Source organism: Budorcas taxicolor, chromosome 5, assembly GCF_023091745.1.
Source record: "Budorcas taxicolor isolate Tak-1 chromosome 5, Takin1.1, whole genome shotgun sequence".
Taxonomy (NCBI): domain Eukaryota; kingdom Metazoa; phylum Chordata; class Mammalia; order Artiodactyla; family Bovidae; genus Budorcas; species Budorcas taxicolor.
The window spans coordinates 142,380,880-142,386,818 of NC_068914.1; the positions used below are offsets into that span (position 1 = coordinate 142,380,880).

At 34.4% G+C, this 5,939-nt stretch overlaps 1 pseudogene; it reads left to right on the forward strand.

Annotated features, from left to right (window-relative positions):
- The first annotated feature begins 4,551 nt into the window (after positions 1-4,551).
- On the forward strand, positions 4,552-5,489 carry LOC128048228 (taste receptor type 2 member 10-like; annotated as a pseudogene).
- The last annotated feature ends 450 nt before the right edge of the window (positions 5,490-5,939 follow it).

Sequence of the window (5,939 nt, forward strand, 5' to 3'; positions counted from 1 at the left end):
ACATTCTTTGACATAACAATCTATAAACCAAGTGAATACAGAATGTATTTGTGCCTTTTTGTATACTCTTAATATAAGAACATTTAATATTTCAATAAATACTTAATTAAAATCTTTATTGACTAAAATTTTGTTGAATGAATACCATAATCTTTCTTGAATTCTTTTAAGACAATGTACAGAAATATACTAAAACCATAAATACTTTAGTATATATTTGTTGTTGAGTTGTTAAGTCATGCCCAAGTCTAACGTTACTCTATGGACTGTAGCCTGCCAGGCTCCTCTGTCCATGGAGTTCTCCAAGCCAGAATACTGGAGTAGGTTGCCATTTCCTTCTCTAGGGGATCTTCCCAATCCAGGGATCAAACCTATGTCTCTTGCTTGGCAGGGAGCTTCTTTATCTTATTGAAATATTTGGATAGATTCAGCTATTTAATGAAATATTAAAGCTCTTTTGTAAAGGCTTTCTAGGTAATTTCTAGGTTTCTGCATAGAACAGGACTCTCCTGAATATTTTTAATAGCTTATTAAAATTTTTCCCTTCTGAAGTAATATGATGCTTAAGATTTATTTACCATGATAATGTTGTCTGCTTTGCATGAAATTTTGGTTCCTGGTGAAATGGAAATTCTCTTTATGCTAGTATGTGACATTTACAACTTAGTTTGTGCGGTGACACTGAAAGTGAGCTTTCCTTGAAAAGACAAGAGAGAAAACCTAAGGACTTTGGTAAAGACGCTAAAATAAAATCCCTTTTACCCTGAAAAAGTGAAACTATTCAAATAAATTAACATAAATTATGGAAATAGATATAAAGGTGCATAGCTTAAAGAAATGAGATATTTTTCTGCCTATTTTCTATTTTGAATAAGGTTATGGTTTAATAAATATCGCTAGATGATGGGAAAATGTTAATATATTCTTAATTATATTAACCTTTTATACTGAGTGATATTTCCACAGATAAAAAGAATTAGTTATTAATTGTTATTATTTCTAAGGTAATATGAAACATCATGCCTTATTATATGCAATATGAATCAACCCCTGGGAATGTGTACATATTAGCAATATTTGGGGGAGTATATTAGTCAGGAAGCTTTTGGGTATTTAGAAAATAAATCTAGTCTCAAACTAGTATAAACTATAAGAGAATTAATTACTTCATTTATGTCAGAGAAGGCAATGGCACCCCACTCCAGTACTCTTGCCTGGAAAATCCCATGGACTGAGGAGCCTGGTAGGCTGCAGTCCATGGGGTCGCGAAGAGTCGGACACGACTGAGCAACTTCACTTTCACTTTCACTTTCACTTTTCACTTTCATGCATTGGAGAAGGAAATGGCAAACCACTCCAGTGTTCTTGACAGGAGAATCACAGGGACAGGGGAGCCTGGTGGGCTGCCTTCTATTGGGTTGCACAGAATCTGATGCAACTGAAGCTACTTGGCAGCAGCAGCAGCAGGCATCTAAGGTAGAGTCAATTCCAGTCCATGACCAAAGACTGAGGTTATTTACTTCTCTATCCTGTTGACCTTAGGGTCTTCATCCTAGAGTTCCTCTCTCTGAGGGTTATAATTGCCAATGACAACTGTGTCTATTTTCTTATTCTTGCCCTGCTGGAGACAGACAACTTTTTTTTAAACCAACGATTGCAACTCCTTTATTTCAGTTTATTAAAATCAGTCAGGATTTTATTCATGGATCAGGGACACCCTGCCAGCAGAATATCATAATTTGATACCTGTATATCTTCTTTGGTGAAGTATATTAAAATCTTTGGCCCAAATATTAGTTCAGCTTCTTATCTACATTTTGTTGAGTAGTTTGAATTCTTGTTATATTCTGAATAGCAGTCATTTATTATATATGTCTTTTACAAATATTTCCTCCTGATCTGTTACTTGTCTTTTTGTTCTCTTGACTTTATCTTTTGCAGAGCAGAATATGTTTTTAATGAAGTCAAGCTTATCAATTACATCTTTCACAGATTTTGCCTTTACTATTTTATCTTAAAAATCATTGCCATTGCCAAGATCATCTGGGTTTTCTTCTATGTTTTCTTCTAAGAGTTTTATAATTTTGTTTGTTGCATTTTGGTCTATGATTGCTTTGAATTAATGTTTGTGAATTATGTAAGGTATGTGACTAAATTCATTTTTTTGCATATGGATCTCCAGTTGCTCCAGCACTATTTATTGAAAAGACTATCTATGCTCCATTGTATTGCTTTTGCTCTTTTGTTGAATATCAATTGATTATATATATTGATTATATTTAATATCAATTGATTATATTTATAGGTTCTCTATTATGTTCCATTTGAGTGAAGTCACTCAGTCATCTCCAACTCTTTGCAATCCCGTGGACTGTAGCCTACCAGCGGGCTCTGTCCATAGGATTCTCCAGGCAAGAATACTGAAGTAGGTTGCCATTTCCTTCTCCAGGGGATCTTCCTGGTTCAATTTCTGGGTCTCCCACATTGCAGGCAGATGTTTTACCCTCTGAGCCACCAAGGAAGCATGTTCTATCTATCTGCTTATTATTTTTGCCAATATCACACTCTCTTGTTTAATCTTGACCTAAGTAGTGTCAGTTCTCTGACTTGATTCTTCTCCTTCAATAGCGAGTAGGCCATTCTGGGTTTTGACTCTTCATATAAACTTTAGAATCAGTTTGTCAGTATCAACAAAATCACATGCTGAGGTTTGGGATTGCACCGAATCAATAACTCAAGTGTGGAGTAACTGACATTTTGACAATATTGAGTCTTATCTATAAACATGGACTGTTGTTAAATTTATTTAGCTCTTTTTTATTTTCATTTATCAGAGTTTTTCAGTTTTCCTCATATAGGTTTTGCATTTGTTATATTTATACCTAAGTAACTCTTTGGATGCAGTGGAAATGTTATTGTTTCTCATTTCCAATTCCATGTGTTCATTGCTAATGTATAAGAAAGCAACTGACTTTTGTATCTTAAGTTTGTATCTTTCTATGTGCTTTCTATGTTGTGATAGCTGCTTATCAGTCTCAGAAATTCTTTGGTTACTCCTTTTGGATTTTCCACATAGATGATCATGTCAACTGCAAACAAAGATAGCTTTATTTCTTCCATCCAATCTGTATGCCTTTCATTTATCTTTCTTGTTTCATTATATTTGTTAGAGTTTCCAGTACATGCTGTAAAGGGGTGCTGATAGAGGATGTATTTGCCTTGTACCTGATACTGGTAGAAACACTTTGGGTATTTCACCAGTAAGCACAGTGTTAGCTCTAGGTTTGTTGTATATAGTATTTATCAAATGGAAGATATTTCCCTCTATTCCTGGTTTACTGGGAGGTTTTATCATGTTGGATTTTGTCAGGAGCTTTTTTTACATATACTGATACATTGTGTGATTCTTTTTCACTTGTTGATGTGATGGGTTATGTTAAATAAATTTCAAATGTTGGACCAAGTTTGTATGTTCAGGCTAAATCCTGGTTGTTTGTGCTATATATTTTTTATATACATTTTTGGATTTAATTGGCTCATATATGTTGAGAATTTTCACATCTATGGTCATGAAAGATATTGGTCTTTAGTTTTCTACTAATACTTTTGTCTGTTTTTGTTATTATGGTAAGGCTGACCTTAGAATAAGTTGTAAAGTATTCCCTCTGCCATTTTCTAAATGAGACTGAAGAGAATTACTACAGTATTTCTTAAATGTTTGTTAAAATTTACCAATGGCTCTACCTGGGCTTTCTCTTTTGGAAGGTTATTAATTAGTTCTTCATTTTAATAATAGATTTAGACCTATTCACATTATTATTTCTTCTTGTGTGAGTTTTGGCAATTGGTATTTTTCAAAGAATTGATACATTTCATCTAATTTATCAAGTTTGTAGACATAGAATAGCTTGTAATACTCCCTTAAACGTCCATGGGATCAGTTGTGATAACTCTGTTTTCACTTCTGGCCTCTTTTCCTCTTAGTTAGCATGATTAAAGGCTAATCAGTTTTACTGATATTTTTTAAAGCAGCAGCTTGTGTCTACAATGGCTAAATACATTCATCTCTGCTATGCACTACTTTTGCTTTATATATCTAAACTGCCACTATTAACACAAAATAAATGACAATGTTACTGTTGACACTGAAAAAGGTGAAGTCCAATTTTAGTTTGTACTGTGTTCAGTGTTCTGTAGGCATATATTTGGCATTCCTACTACACAATCCAGTGTAACAAATGCAAAATAGACTCTGGAGGACAAGTAGAATTCCTGAAATAGAAATTTTTATTTGCATTTTAACAAATAGTGGTTAGGCATTTAGTCTGGTCACACATTCTGTAGACTAGCTAAATTTTATACACATAACTGGAGGGGTCTGTGTGAAGGTGTTTTGGATTCCATCCCAAGGCAGTAATTCAGGGGCATTTTAAGTCTTTATGAAATGAAGGAGAAGAAATTCATTCTACTGTCAAGCAGCAATATATACCTCATTTTGCATCAGGTAATTTAAAATTGATGGAACAGAAACAATATTAGGGATTGGCAGACATGCTAAGTATAACAGAAAGTCTCTTCATTTTTGTAGCAATTAGTGAGTCAATATTGAAACTTTTATGGAATGGATTTATTGGATTGGTAAGCTGCATTGACTGTATGAAAAACAAGATCTCTACTATCAGCTTGATTCTTGCTGGCTTAGCAACTTGCAGATTTTGCCTGATATGGACAATAGTTACTGATGGATTTTTAAAGTTATTCTCTTCAGATGTACATTCCTCTGGGAACCTAGTTGAATATAATGGTTACTTATGGATAGTTATGAATCAATCAAGTATCTGGTTTGCCACCTGCCTCAGCATCTTCTATTTCCTGAAGATATCCAGTTTTTCTCACCGCATCTTTCTCTGGTTGAAGGGTAGATTCAACATGGTTCTTTTCCTTCTTTTGGGATGCTTGCTTATTTCATGATTAGTTAGTTTTCCACATTTTGTGAAGATTGTTAATGATAATAAAAGGAAAATAGAAACACAGTCTGATCAATGGATATGCATAAACGTGAACTCTTTGGAAAACAAATTGGGGTCCATCTTGGTGTCATTCTCCTTTTTATACTATGCCTGATTACATGTGTCTTGTTGCTCACTTCCTTTTGGAAACACAACAGGAGGATGCAATTGAATGCCACAGGATTCAGAGACCCCAGTACAGAAGCACATATCAAAGCAGTGAAAGTCTTGGTGTCTTTTATTATCCTCTTTATCTTGAATTTTGTAGGTACTGCCATACAAATATCAAGTGTGACAGTGCCTAAAAAACAAACTGCTTTTTATTTTTGGTATGACAACCACAGTCCTCCATCTCTGGGGTCACTTGCTTATCCTAATTCCAGGAAATAGGAAGCTCAAGCAAGCCTCTTTGAGGGTAATGAAGCCATTAAAGTGTGGGAAAAAGAGAAACTTCTCAGAACTCCTTGGCAGGCTTGTTAGGAGAAATGGACATTCCAATAAAGTAATCGTGAAGGAAGTCCCTTAAGATCTGTTTCACTTACACAGCTTTCTTGCATTGGTTTCAACTATATTACTGAACATCACCACAACCTTCCACAGTGATTCTGACTACATCTCAGGGAATTTCACTCTTCAAAGAGATTTTAACCTCACACACAAATCTAATGGCTCAATCAGCTTCCTTCTCTTGCAGTTGTTTCTTTCTGAATCCATCAGCTTCAGAGGATTAGAGAGTTATTTACTATGAAGATGTTGATGGATGGAGTAATTGTCTAAAATAAGATTTCTCACTTCATTTAACCTGAGTTCTCTGAAGTAGTGATAGAGATATCTTGGCAGTATCTTCAGCAAGATATTCAAGGAAATATTATCATTATTGTTAATATATTACTATTTTTTAATTTATATTAATGCCTACATCCCTCCAGA